Source organism: Macrobrachium rosenbergii, chromosome 54 (genome assembly GCF_040412425.1).
Source record: "Macrobrachium rosenbergii isolate ZJJX-2024 chromosome 54, ASM4041242v1, whole genome shotgun sequence".
NCBI lineage: Eukaryota > Metazoa > Arthropoda > Malacostraca > Decapoda > Palaemonidae > Macrobrachium > Macrobrachium rosenbergii.
In genome coordinates, this window is record NC_089794.1 from 12,375,103 (window position 1) to 12,390,177 (window position 15,075).

Below are 15,075 nucleotides of genomic sequence, written 5' to 3' on the forward strand. Positions count from 1 at the left end.
GAGATGCTATTGTCGTTAACAACTGAAAAGACTTAAATAAAAGGAATAGGAAAATATACTTACTTATATTTTACTATTATTATTATTATTATTATTATTATTATTATTATTATTATTATCATTATTATTATTATTATTATTATTAAGCCGACAGTAAATATGCGCTACAAACATCATAGAAGCTTCTTTCCTGCCTCTGATTTAGTCGATGCCATTGTACTGCAACCTTCGGTAAGGTGAGCATTATGCCCATCCACTAATCACGATTGGCTTCATCAATATCGATTGTGGAGATTTACCGTCAGATCATGCTTCCCCTTGCTATACTGTATGTTCTCTAATTGTTATGAGGAAACAGCCTTTAACTATTTCTCTCGACTCAATGATAGGGAACGATTCTGACTGTTTGTGACTTATGAAAACTCCTCTATAAATCTAAGCACTGGGATACTTTCAGCAATTCAGCGCTTAATGCAGTGAAAAGGAGTTCGAGTTGTTAAACAGAAAGGCTCTAACAGGAAGTAAAATAGAGGTAGAGTAAAAGGTTAAAAAGTGGGACCTTGCAATCAACCTTTAGTAATGCTTACAATGCACCACGCGTGGAGTGCTTACAACACTACCCGCCATTAGGATAGAACAATGAAGAAGTTTTTAGAAAAATGAAAATAGTTAAGGCTTGATTTACATCTAAATGTCATGGATTTGTAATGAATGAGATATATTAGGGTGAGAGATTGAGTATCTTGCTGCTAACCAGACCAAGATCACAGGCTATCAATAGTCTCCCTTGGATGAGTTTTTGATGAGTCTGTCCTTTCCTTTACATTGCACCTTTACATCACCTATAATTCTTTTAAAAACTTTTTCCCTCAAACGAAAAAATGGAAAATTGAAGGAATTTCTGTTTGCAGAAAGGCAACGAGCGTATCAGGACGTCTGGTCACCGCCAGGCATCAGGGTATAAAATGTCGTCCCACTCTCAGCCTGGCATCAGTCGTCCTCGAGACTCCACACTCACATCACCATGAAGGTCGTGGTAAGTTGGCCAACTTCACCTTCTCATTCCATGTTAAAGCTCTTTGTTTCCGTTTATATTTTAAGCGTAGTGTAACTTTCTTAGGTGACATTTTGTGATCTCGATGCGTGTTACTTTTGTTCTCCTTTTATCTTGAGTTTTGATGCCTTGAAGTCTCTTCCAGTTACAATTTTCTGGCTGTCTTTTGAATAGTGATTTTCCTTTGTCAGTCTACTGAGTGAGTAAATCGCAATATATATATATATAGGAAACAGAGTCCACGGAGGACAAAATATTTCATTTTAGGAATAAAATTACAAATGCAGAAGCCCCCATTCACAAATAGATCTAAATGATACGTCTACCCCATGAGACAGTACTAAGAAAGCGACGATAAAAATGACTTAGTCGATTTAGATAATCATTATCATTACTAGTGGTAGCAGTGATGGTAATAGTGACAGTGTCACCATTAAGTCACAATAATAGTAACAGTATTAGTAATAACAGTGTGGTTGCTCTTAAAGCTTAAGATACAATTAGGGCCCATTGTGGAAAGAGAGTATCAGAGTGAAGAAGACAAAAATATAGCACTAAACAGAATGAATTATTGTTTATAAAGACCTGTTAATGGAGTCTAGGTATAAAACAATTAAGAATTAAGAAGTACCTGTGAGTTTGTTGACATTTAATATGCCATTTGATATTTAGTCCTATACTCGATATTTAAACAAACATACATATTTCCTAATTGCATTTCTTAGATTTTGCCTTCTGATATTTTATTGTTATTTTCAACCTTCAACTCCCTCCAACTAAAACAATATAACAGATTATCGTCTTATTGCTCTCTTCATCCTAAACTCAGGAATGCCCATCAACAGTTCGTCGATACATATATATTCCTCTTTTTCATTCCAGTTCCTGTTCGCTTTGGTGGCCGTGGCTGTTGCCATGCCCGCTGCTGACCCAGAGGCTGACCCTCAGCTTCTCCTGACCTCTCCCCTGACCTACACTTACCCCTTGATCAACCCCCTTGAGGTCAAAACCCAGAGCGTCCCTCTCGTCTACTGTAAGTGACAAGAATGTTTTAAGTCACTAAGCAGAAATAATCTTCCTTTGTTTAGATTTTACTTATTTTTAGCCAATACTCGGTTATATGTTTCTTTATGTATTTATTTATTCCATTCCTTTTGTTTTTATTCCAACATTAAAGTGTTTTTGGAATAAGATGAGACGAGCATAACTGCAGGTAACTAGACAATTATTTCCCTTCCATATACAGTACACATAGTAATTATTATAACCTGCCTATGTGACCTATTCAGGATGATAATTTCTTTCTTTTTCTTTTTCCTTTGGAACAGCCTCTGGCCTCCCCTTGACCTACTCCTACGGAGCCTACCCCTACAGCTACTTCCCCTACTCCTACCCCCTGGTGGTCAAGGCTGCAGAACCCGCAGCAGCTGAGCCAGCTGTCGAAGAGGCCTAAGAAGGACCTGCTGCTCTCAGACCTCCAATATGCTGCCGAAGGACTCCAACGCCTCAGCCCTTAGTGGTTCTCCTGAAGAGGAGTCCCACAGGATATCTTGCGAAGAAAGTCTCCCCATTTCAGAAATCAAACGAAGGAGAGAACTTAATAAGAACTCTTTCCTCAGAAAGGAGCTCCAGTAATGTCTTCCTCTAATTCTTCGGTCACAGGACTCGATTTCTGGAAGGGTTTTAGCCTTCGGCAGCCATGTTGGAAAGTTTGTGGTGACGTCATCATGGCTTCTGTATCTGGTGTCTTCGACTTATGTGTTTCATTCCAGTTTCATCTTGTACTAATTCTGCTTTTCGTGGCTGTAAATTGTGAAGGTTTTACTCATTTGCGTCCATTGAAAAGCTTCCTTCAGTTCGTGATTTCTTTATAGATTAAAATGGAACAAAGATGCAGTTATGGTTTTTTTAACTTTTCCTATTTTCTGAGAATTACTGTCCATTAAGGGGAAAAAGAAAATGTTCCTTCTACTGTATTCTATCAAACTGAATATACAAGTTTGATTTTCATCTAAGAAGGTAATTTTCTATTTAATTAGAGCGTACTTCATTCTTGAGGCAGAAGAAAAATAAAAATAGATCACAAGTCGTTCTTTCCAGATGGATATCGCAATTTGGAAACAGAGAAATAATAATAATTATCCAAACAGAAACGCAATCTGTCTTCTATTTCCGTAAACATAACGGACTGAACAGTATCACTGGGCTTGTAATGCAAGGTATATGGGCTGCGTCAACTCAAGATAGAATTTTGAAAATTTATCAAAACCTTTTGAAATTTTCATTTTTAATTCCACAGAAATATACAAATAATAAAAACCAGGAGAATAACTTCATAAACTTTAATTAGGAAGAGGCTTCAGAATTATTACTGATCACAATTCTTGAAATAACGTGTACAATACATTAAAAAATAAGCAGTGCGCAAATGACGTGCTAAATGACAGTATAATAAGTAACCCATCAAAACACGCATTCCTGCTTTGCGTTGTTAAAATAACCCAAAGAGCACTAATATGAAAATTAAAGACATTTTGGTCTTTCCAATTATATTGATGCTTTTGTAGTTATATTCGAATTTTGCAAAATCTTGCCACTTCATCACACATTTTTTGTTACACTGATTAAAAGGGATCCCATAAACACACCAATTTCTCTGTAGAGGGGACTTCCTGATTAATATATACTAATACGAATATCCTTCGGTTGTAAATTATATCTATGTAAAGTGAATTCGATGTGTGAATATAAGTGATGTAAATATAATAGCAACACGGTCTCATTACGTGGCGTAAAAGTAACTGAAAATGACATACTTGTGGAATTATACAGAAGACGTTTAAAAAGGCACCGTAGGTTAAAATATGGGTTAGAGTATTTTAGGAGGGTTTGGACATGTGGAAAGGATAAAGGAGGAGATTACCTTAAAATCCTGGACAGAGTGAGGAAAAAGTAATACAGAGGAAGAGTTCAAGAAGTGTTCTACTATGCACACCATAAAAGTAACAATGTGTCTTCTGGGTAAATATGTGATATTTCCGAAATTTACATGATCCCATAATGTATAAAATTTATCATTTTATACACATATATACATACATACCTATGTACAGGAATTGCGCCACATACTGTGTTAGTGGTAAGAGAGCCAAGGCCATGTCTTATGTATTAATGAAAAAATCAAAAACGGATTTTACAAGGCATATATATATATATATATATATATATATATATATATATATATATATATATATATATATATATATATATATATATATATATTATAATGTGTGACTGTGTGATATATATATATATATATATATATATATATATATATATATATATATATATATATATATATATATATATATATATGTATACAGTACATATATAATATAACAACCTAAAAATTCATTTTATAACTTCCACTTACATTTATGATCTATTTTGTGGATCATAGGAGTCCAAGAGACTCAAAGTTACATTTTATAAAGTATAATTAATCTCATTTAGTCTCTTTTTGTATCCTGGTGTAGACTCGAGCCAATAAACCTGATATTGACAGATCAGTGATAATAGCCAGTGTCAAGTTTATGGAAATGCAATTTGATTAATTGCTTTATTCCAGCTTATTTACCTACAGAATTCTTTGGAAAAGATGGACTTGTATTCTATTCCTGATTTTGTCGCTTCTAGCATAAAATAAACTCTTATAAATAACAAAATAATTTTCTCAGCCCAATGAAAATCAAATGCAAATCTTCGGTCCGGCAGAACAGGCGTGAATTTTTTTTTTTTTTTTTTGCTTTAAAGGACAATAATTTTCAGAAAGTAGGGAAAATTCAAAAACTTAATTTCGTTGCATTTTAATCAATAAAGAATTTGCGGAAATTACGTGGACTCAAATTAGTAAAAGTTACCCAATTTACGTCCACGGAAGACGGAGTTGGTTCAAAGTTTCAAGAAACTATAAATGAAACTGGGAAAACAGGTCAAAGAAACCAGATACAGAAGCCATGATGACGTCACCACAAAGGTTCCAACATGGCTGCCGAAGGCTAAAACCCTTCCAGAAATCGAGTCCTGTGGACGAGGACTTAGAAGAATACATTATTGAATCTCCTTTCTGAGGAAAGAGTTCTCAATAAGTTCTATCCTTCGTTTGCGCTCTGAAATGGGTGGACTTTCTTCGCAAGATATCCTGTGGGACTCCCCTTCAGGAGGAACCACTAAGGGCTGAGGCGTTGGAGTCCTTCGACAGCATACTGGAGGTCTGAGAGCAGCAGGTCCTTCTTAAGCCTCTTCCACAGCTGGCTCAGCTGCTGCGGGCTCTGCAGCCTTGACCACAAGGGAGTAGGAGTAGGGGAAGTAGCTGTAGGGGTAGGCTCCGTAGGAGTAGGTCAGGGGGAGGCCAGAGGCTATTCGAAAAAAAGATAATGAAAGAAATTACATACTGCATAACAGGTCGCACATGCCAGTTATAATAATTATTATGTACACTGATGGGGTAACATCAGACATTTAATAATAATAATGGTCTGATTACCTACAGCAAGGCCCAGTTCTACAACAGTCTCCTTCTTAAAGTTACTATTTCATTCTTAATAAGGAAGACTTCAAAACCCTAAATGAATAACAAACGATCACAGAAGTTTATTGAGACTTTTCGGTAATAGGCTCTTTCCAAAGTTAATTTGCAAAATTTTGAAATATAAGATCTGAAATTAATTAATTAATTAATCATTAACGAAATAAATAACAAAAAGCAAATAAATAAGAAAAAAATACGTAAATTCTAATTAAGGAAGATTATTTCTGCTCATTGACTTGAATCTTCTTGTCACTTACAGTAGACCAGAGGGACACTCTGGGTTTTGACGTCAAGGGGCTTGATCAAGGGGTAAGTGTAGGTCAGAGGAGAGGTCAGGAGAAGCTGAGGATCAGCCTCGGGGTCAGCAGCGGGCATGGCAGCAGCCACGGCCACTAAAGCGAACAGGAACTGGAATGAGAAGAGAGAATATTATACCAATAAATAGCTGGTGGACGTTCCTGAAACAGGGGAGACTGAATTTAGGATGAAGAGAGCAGTAGGAAGATGATCTGTTCTTCTGTTTAAGTCGGAGGGAATCGTAGAAAGAAAACAGAAAGAAAACATAAGGAGGCATAGCCTAAGAACCACATGTATGAAATAAATATGATACTCAAATAACTGTAGATACAGTTTCAATACAAGAGGTCTTATTGACTGTCAATTAACAAAAGCATTTTACTAAAGTTAACTGCTCTATACCTAAACCATAATTTAGAAGGTCCTTATAAAAATCTTTGTTAACCGGTTTCTTTTGTTCATTGCTGTACTTACGACTTCTCCAGTCTGATACTCTCTTGCTACACTGGACACTAAACTTTTGTTTTAAAAACAACCGTGCTACTGTTATTAATACTTTTAACATTTCTGTGACTACCAATGCTACCACTGTCACTATCGCTGTTTCTGCTATCACTAGTAATAAAGATGATTATCTTCATATACGAATCGACTTTATTATACTTTTAATCTCTTGAAGTAAACGTGTCATACATATCTACCAGTGAATGGGAGTTTTTTTTACATAAATTGTCCTTCTATATCCTAAATGAAAGTTTGACCTAAATGGACTGTCCCCTTTATTCCGGCTAATTCCCATTTACTCGGTTAACAGACTGACAAAATAAAGTTCCTAACTCAAAATAAGATCAGAAAACCGTGGCTGGAAGACTTATGAGGTCATCAAAAAGAAAGTTAAAATCAGCAGACATCTACAGTACATCACAAAATCCTACCGAGGAAAGCTACACTACACCAAAGATATAAACGAAAATGGAGAGCTGCAAAATAAAATGAAATTAGAAGATTGCCAACTTACCACGGCCTTCATGGTGTTGTGAGATTGGAGTCTTGAGGGCGACTGATGCCGACCAAAAGGTGGGACGACCTTTTATACCCTGATGCCTGCTGGTGACCACACGTCCTTGTGCGTTGCCTTTTTGCAAACACAAATTCTTTCGAATTTCATTTTTTTATTTCTTTACTTGAGGAATAAAGTAAATGATAGAATGATATGTGAATGATATGAAACAATTTCAACTGAAGGGAAGAGTCATCAGTCCATGAGAACATGAAATAAAAAATATAAATACACATTTTGTAAATTGGACCCAGCCTTTTCTCGTGACGTCACACACGTCGCAGAGCCAATCAAGATCTTCTTTCAAAACCCGACCTTGACTGAAAGTTCGGTCTTCTCCAGATAAGAATTTGACTCTTACATAAAGAAGGTGGGACCGAAATCTGTGTTAGACCGAAAATACGTAATTACAAATCAATACTAATTCTTCCGGTTAATAAGTCTAGGCATTTTCCTCAAGAAAAATAGTAAAGACAACTCGGAAACGTTTTGAATCGTCAGAAAGAAAATCGTGGCAAAAGTGCGTCCGTTTGGCCAGACGCCTCCCCTTGAACCCCGCCCTTCCTAGTCATCATCAGCAGTGAAGAAGACCGCGCTTAAAGAGAGAGAGAGAGAGAGAGAGAGAGAATCACGTCGTACTTCCATCGTGACTACTGTTACGTAGCGAGAACAGGGCTGGAATTAGATCATCCCCTTAACGATCGCTAATTTTCTGCGCAATTTCTTCAATGTAATCTAGACCAATTATTGTATTTTTCAATGTGGAAAATAAAGTTTAATAACCCCAGTGCTTTAGTCTTAACCTCATCTAAGTTTACTCCATTCAGTGGAGACAAGAAAATGTCACTCAATACACCCCATTAAAATGCTTTTGGCTTTAGTGATTAAATTAGCAAATCATGGTATACAATCAAGCATATATAATCTACTGCACTTCTCGAAAACTTTTGAGGTGCTATTATCATTAATAACTGAAAAGACTTCAATAAAAGGAATGCGCAAATGCACTTATTATTATTATTATTATTATTATGCTGACAGTAATTATCGGCAACAAAACATCATAGAAGCTTCTTTCCTGCCTCTGATTAGTCGATGCCATTGTACCGTAAAAGTTAAGTATACCTTAGTTTAACCAGACTACTGAGCTGATTAACAGCTCTCCTAGGGCTGGCCCGAAGGATTAGACTTATTTTACGTGGCTAAGAACTAATTGGTTACCTAGCAACGGGACCTACAGCTTATTGTGGAATCCGAACCACATTACAGCGAGAAATGAATTTCTATCACCAGAAATAAATTCTCTTATTCTTCATTGGCCGGTCGGAGATTCGAACTCGCGGCCAGCAGAGTGCTAGCTGAGAACGGAACCCACTATCCGAAAGAGGAACTAAAAAACCTTTGGTAAGGTGAGCACTATGAGCATCCACTAATCACGATTGGCTTCATCGATATCGGTTGTGGAGATTTACCGTCATACCATCTAAGTTAAGTATACCTTAGTTTTACTGAGACCACTGAGCTGATTAACAGCTATAAAAAACGGACTATAAGTATTGTCTCCCATTTCCCCTTGTTATATGTTCTCTACTTGTTACGAGGAAACAGCCTTTAACTATTTCTCTCAACTCGGTGGTAGAGAACAGTTTTGACTGTTTATGACTTACGAAAATTCGTCTATAAAGTTAAGCATTGAGATGCTTTCATGCTTTCAGCAATTCAGCGCCTAATGCAGTGAAAAGGAGTTCGAGTTGTTAAACAGACAGGCTGTAAAGGGAAGCAAAATAGAGGTAGGGTAAAAGGCTAAAAAGTTGGACCTTCCAATCAATCTTTAGTAATGCTTACAGTGCACCAAGTGAAGTGCTTACAGCACTACCCGCCGGTAAGACAGAACAACGCAGAAGCTTTTAGAAAAATGAAATTATTTAGGGTTTGACTTACATCTAACTGTGATGGATTTGTAGTGAATGAAATATATTAGGATGAGAGATTGAGTACTTTGCTCCTAACCAGACCAAGATCACAGGCTATCAATAGTCTCCGCTTGATGGATGAGTTTTTGATGAGTCTGTCCTTTCCTTTACATTGCACCGAAGGTTTGTCTTTCGCCTATAATTCTTTTAAGAACTTTTCCCCTCAAACGAAAACAATGGAAAATTGAAGGAATTTCTGTTTGCAGAAAGGCAACGAACGTATCAGGACGTCTGGTCACCGCCAGGCATCAGGGTATAAAAGGTCGTCCCACCCTCAGCCTAGCATCAGTCGTCCTCGAGACTCCACACTCACATCGCCATGAAGGTCGTGGTAAGTTGGCCAACTTCACCTTCTCATTCCATTTTAAAGCTCTTTGTTTCCGATTATATTTTAAGCGTAGTGCTACTTTCTTAGGTGACATTTTGTGATCTCGATGCGTGTTACTTTTGTTCTCCTTTTATCCTGAGTTTTGATGACTTCAAGTCTCTTCCAGTTACAATTTTCTGGCTGTCTTTTGAATAGTGATTTTCCTTTGTCAGTCTACTAAGTGAGTAAATCGCAATATATATATAGGAAACAAGAGTCCACGGAGGACAAAATATTTCATTTTAGGAATAAAATTACAAATGCAGAAACCCCCATTTACAAATAGATCTAAATGATACGTCTACCCCATGAGATAGTATTAAGAAAGTGACGATAAAAATTACTTAAGTCGATTTAGAAGTCACTAGATAATCATTATCATTACTTGTGGTAGCAGTGATAGTAATAGTGACAGTGTCACCGTTAACAGTCACAATAATAGCAACAGTATTAGTAATAACAGTAAGGTTGCTCTTAAAGCTTAAGATAAAATTAGGGCCCATTGTGGAAAGGGAGTATCAGAGTGAAGACAAAATATAGCAATAAACAGAATTATTTATTCCCAAAGATGTTTATAAAGACCTGTTAATGGGGTCTAGGTATAAAACAATTAAGAATTAAGAAGTACCTGTGTGTTTGTTGACATTTAATATAACATTTGATACTTAATCCTATACTCAATAATTTAAACAGCACACATATTTCCTAGTTGCATTTCTTAGGGTTTGCCTTCTCATGTTTTCTTCCTAGTTTCAATCTTCAACTCCCTTCAACTAAGACAATATAGCAGATTATCTTCTTATTGCTCTCTTTATCCTCAACTCAGGAAAGCCCATCAACAGTTCGTCGATACATATATATTCCTCTTTTTCATTCCAGTTCCTGTTCGCTTTGGTGGCCGTGGCTGCTGCCATGCCCGCTGCTGACCCAGAGGCTGACCCTCAGCTTCTCCTGACCTCTCCCCTGACCTACACTTACCCCTTGATCAACCCCCTTGAGGTCAAAACCCAGAGCGTCCCTCTCGTCTACTGTAAGTGACAAGAAGGTTTTAAGTCACTAAGCAGAAATAAGCTTCCTTTTTTTTTTAGCTTTCACTTATTTTTAGTCAATACTCGTTTATATGCTTATGTGTTTATTTCTTCCATTCCTTTTGTTTTTATTCCATTTGTAAAGTGTTTTTGGAATAAGATGAAACGAGCCCTAGTGAAGGTAATCAGACAATTATTTCCCATCCATATACATAGTAATTATTATAACCTGCCTATGTGACCTATTCAGGATGTTAATTTCTTTCTGCTTTTTGAACAGCCTCTGGCCTCCCCCTGACCTACTCCTACGGAGCCTACCCCTACAGCTACTTCCCCTACTCCTACCCCCTGGTGGTCAAGGCTGCAGAACCCGCAGCAGCTGAGCCAGCTGTCGAAGAGGCTTAAGAAGGACCTGCTGCTCTCAGACCTCCAGTATGCTGCCGAAGGACTCCAACGCCTCAGCCCTTTGTGGTTCTCCTGAAGAGGAGTCCCACAGGATATCTTGCGAAGAAATTCTTCCCATTTCAGAAATCAAACGAAGGATAGAACTTATTGAGAACTCTTTCCTCAGAAAGGAGATCCAATAATGTCTTTCTCTAAGTTTTCGTTCGCAGGACTCGATTTCTGGAAGGGTTTTAGCCTTCGGCAGCCATGTTGGAACCTTTGTGATGATTTCATAATGGCTCTGTACCTGGGGTCTTCGACTTATGTGTTTGATTCCAGTTTCATTTTGTACCAATTCTGCTTTTCGTATCTGTAAATTTGAAGGTTTTACTCAATTACGTCCATTGAAAGGCTTACTTCAATTCGTGATTTCTTTATTGATTAAAATGAAACAAAGATGCACTTATTGTTTTTTTTTAAACTTTTCCTATTTTCTGAGAATTATTGTTCATTAAGGGATAAAGAAAACGTCCCATCTGTTCTATCAAACTGAAGATACAAGTTCGATTTTCATCTAAGAAGATAATTTTCCATATCATTAGAGCGTACTTTAAAGTCGAGGCACAAGAAAAATAAAAACAGATCACAAGTTGTTCTTTCCAGAAGGATATCACACTTTGGAAAGAGAGAAATAATAATAATGATCCAAACAGAAACGCAATCTGTCTTCTATTTCCGTAAACATAACAGACTGAACAGTATCACTGGCCTTGTAATGACATGCATGTGGGTTGCGTCTACGCCAAGATAAAAAAAAATATTGGTAGTTTAGGGCGTGAAGATTTTTCAAAAACCTTTTGAAAGAGTTTTTTATAATTCCACAGAAATACAAATAATAAAATTCCAGGAGAATAACTTCATAAACTTTAATAAGGGAAAGGCTTCAAAATTATTACTCATCACAATTCTTGAAATAATGAGTACAATACACTGAAAAATAAGCAGGGCGCAAATGACGTACTAAATGACAGTATAGTAACTAATCCATCAAAGCATGCATTCTTGCTTTCCGTTGTTGAAATAACTCAACGAGCATTGATTTGGAAACTAAAGGCTTTTTGGTTTTTCCAGTTATATTTTTGTTTTTGTAGTTTTATTCGTAATTCGCAAAATCCAAGCCACTTCGTCACATATTTTTTGTTATACTGAATAAAAGGGATCCCATAAACACAGCCATTTCTCTGTAGAGGGAACTTCCTGATTAATATGTTCTTAAACGAATATCCTTCGGCTGTAAGTTATATAGATGTAAAATGAATTCGATGTGTGAACATAAATGATCTAAATATAATAGCAACAAGGTCTCATTACACAGCGCAAAAGTAATTGAAAATGAGATACTTGCGGAATTATGCACAAGTTTTAAAAAGGCCGCGTAGGTCAAAATATGGATTAGAGTGTTTTAGGAGGGTCTGGACGTGTGGAAAGGATGAAGGGGGGAGATTACCTTAAAACCCTGGACAGAGGGAGATGAAAAAGCATTAAAGAGGAAGCGTCAAAGAAGTGCTGCACTATGCTCAAGACAGAAGTAACAATGTGACCTCTGAGTAAATGTGTGATATTACCGAAATTTCTATGATCTCATAATGTATAAAATGGATCATTTTATACACATATATATACATACATACCTAAATATACGAATTGTGCCACATACTATATTAGTGGTAAGAGAGCCAAGGCCATGTACTATGTATTAATAAAAAAATCAAAAACAGATTTTAAAAGGTGCATAGGCCTATATATATATATATATATATATATATATATATATATATATATATATATATATATATATATATATATATATATATATATCTTGACCCTCGAAATCATTTTAAAACTTCCACTTACATTTATGATCTATTCTGTGGACCATAGGAGTCCAAGAGACCACAAGTTACATTTTAAAAAGTCTAATAATCTCATTAGTCTCTTTTTGTATCCTGGTGTAGACTTGAGCCAATAAACCTGATATTGACAGATCAGTGATAATAGCCAGTGTCAAATTTATGGAAATGCAAGATGATTAATTGCTTTATTCCAGCTTATTTAACTACAGAATCCTTTGGAAAAGAATAACTTGTGTTCTATTCCTAATTTTGTCGCTTCTAGCATAAAATAAACTTTTATAAAACACAAAATAATTTTCTCAGCCCAATGAAAATCAAATTTAAGTCTCTGGTCTCATAGAACGGGCGTGAAATTTTCTTTTGCCTTTAAAGGACAATAATTTTCAGAAAGTAAGGAAAATTCAGAAACTGCATTTTGTTCCATTTTAATCAATAAAATTACGAGTTGAAGTAAATTTTTCAGTGGACTCAAATTAGTAAATGTTACGCAATTTACGTCCACGGGAGTCAGAGTTGGTACAGAATTTCAAGAAATTATAAATGAAACTGGGGAGAAAAATACAGGTCAAAGAAACCAGATACAGTAGCCATGATGACGTCATCACAAAGGTTCCAACATTGATGCCGAAGGCTAAAACCCTTCCAGAATCGAATCCTGCGGACGAAGACTTGAAAGAATACATTATTGGATCTCCTTTCTGAGGAAAGAGTTCTCAATAAGTTCTATCCTTCGTTTGCTTTTTGAAATGGGAGGACTTTCTTCACAAGATATCCTATGGGACTCCTCTTTAGGAGGAACCAGAAAAGGCTGAGCTGGAGTCCTTCGGCAGCATATTGGAGGTCTGAGAGCAGCAAGTACTTCTTAGGCCTCTTCGACTGCTGGTTTAGCTGCTGCGGGTTCGGCAGCCTTGACCACCAGGGGGTAGGAATAGGGGAAGTAGCTGTAGGGGTAAGCCCCGTAGGAGTAGGTCAGGGGGAGGGCGGAGGCTGTTCGAAGAGAAGAAAAAGATTGTAATTTTCGTCCGTATTAAAAAATCACACATGCTGAATATAATTAGGTAATTGAATGGAGTAACATTAGACATTTTAATTATAAGAATAATGATTCAATTACCTACAGCAAGACTCAGCCCTACCTGTAGTCTGCGTTGTTGTAATAACGAAAGGATTCAGAGGACTTTATTGAATTGTTTTTATGTGATATGCTTCTCCCAAAAATACTTTACAAATTGATGAAATAAAAATAACCAAGAGGAAATAAATGAATAAATAAATAAATATACAAATAAATAACAAAAAGGAGGCATTGGTTAAAAATAAGTAAATTCTAAACCAAGGAAGATTAGTCCTGCTCATTGACTTGAATCTTCTTCTTGTCACTTACAGTAGACCAGACGGACACTCTTGGTTTTGACCTCAAGGGGCTTGATCAAGGTGTAAGTGTAGGTCAGAGGAGAGGTCAGGAGAAGCTGAGGGTCAGCCTCGGGGTCAGCAGCGGGCATGGCAGCTGCCACGGCCACCAAAGCGAACAGGAACTGGAATAGAAAAGGGGAATATAATTCCGAAAGAACTGTTGGTGGTCGTTCCTCAATAGGATAGCCTGTGTTTTTAGGATGAATAGAGCAATAAGAGGATGGTCTATTCTTTTATTTTAGTTGAAGGGAGCTGTAGACTGAAAATAGAAGATAAAAAATATGAGAGGACAAAACTTGAGATATATTAAATATGAAATGAGTACGTTGCTTAAATTACTGTGGATATAGTTTAAATATCAAGGGTCTTATTGAAGGGACAATAACATGGGTATATACTGCTCGATACCTAGACCCTCATTTAACAGGATCTTATATAAATATCAATGAAAGATTTCCTTTTCTTTACTGCTATACTCCTGTCTCTTTCATCTCCAATCTCTGATACTTTTTCCACACTATACACTATTATGTTTTATGCCTTGGGAACAACCATACTTCTGTTACTAATACTGTGACTGTTACTGTGACTGCTACTGTAGTCACTGTCACTACTTATATTACTGCTACCAGTTGTAATGAAACTGATTATCAATAATTATATCTAATTCGAGTTTATAGTTTTAATCGTCGCTCTCGTAAAAATATCTCATAAGGTAAAGATGCCATGCAGATCTACTCGTGAAAGAGTGCTTTTGCATTAATTGTCCTCTTGTATTTTAAATGAAATAGTCTGACTAGAGTGGATTCTGTCCCCTAAATTATGCCTATTTCAACTTAATCACTTAGCAGACTGAAAAAGCAAAGTCCCTTTTCAAAGTAAGACATTAAAATCATAACTGGAAGACATGAAAACTAAAGACAAAAAAGTAACAAAAATCTAGATCACAAAAACTTGGCTGTTAAAGTTGAATTTACAACTGAAATAAAAATGAA

General features: G+C 36.4%; 1 protein-coding gene across 7 annotated transcripts in view; it reads right to left on the bottom strand.

Moving 5' to 3' along the window:
- LOC136834745 (uncharacterized) overlaps nt 1-15,075 on the bottom strand; it is a 179,301-nt gene that overhangs the window by 80,297 nt on the left and 83,929 nt on the right. The window lies entirely within an intron of this gene.